This window comes from Penaeus monodon, chromosome 23 (assembly GCF_015228065.2).
Source record: "Penaeus monodon isolate SGIC_2016 chromosome 23, NSTDA_Pmon_1, whole genome shotgun sequence".
Taxonomy (NCBI): Eukaryota; Metazoa; Arthropoda; class Malacostraca; order Decapoda; family Penaeidae; genus Penaeus; species Penaeus monodon.
Genome location: NC_051408.1, coordinates 29,124,573 through 29,125,318, shown reverse-complemented (window position 1 = coordinate 29,125,318; position 746 = coordinate 29,124,573).

The window sequence follows — 746 nt, the reverse complement described above, 5'->3', positions numbered from 1 at the left end:
GGGAGGGATGCCACAAACTTGCTAATGAAAGTGAAAGAAAGCAGGAGTTTTATGATCAACACAATCATCATCAGTATTTTCATCACGATATTATTATCCTCTACTTCCAAATTTCAGATAGAATATCTTTTAGTGCATATTTTTCTACTTCCAAGTAGAAATGGCTTACATGCACAGAGACCTTGTACTCCAGGAAGCGGAGAAATGCCAAACATGCACAGAGACCTTGTACTCCAGGAAGTGGAGCATATCCAAAGATATCTCGTCAATTATGTCTATGGATTTAATGAAACATGGAAGTAGTTCAAAAGCTTTCCCGGAAAACAGCATTTAATTAACGATTTCATTTATGTTGATGCATGTTACAATTTACAAAACATACCTGTGGTATCAATCAGACGGTTTTCTGAAAGTTCTCTGTACATAGACTATCAATTCAGTAAAAAATGCTGTCATCACCAACTCATTTGTACTCATTTTATTTTCTCCTTATCTGTATGGACAGACTGGTATACATATATGTAATTTCACACTTTTGAAGATTTTTATCATTGCATTTTCACTTCCATACTTTTTCCAGACAAGTTATGAGGTCATTATTTTTCTATGAAAATCTTTATTTCTCCGATATCCATATATATCCATCAGGTACCCTCATTGTTGTAAATATATTATCTATATTAATGCTAACAGTTTTCTGGGTCGGTCGGTTGGTCTGTGGGTGTGTGTGGGGGGGGGGGGGCGAT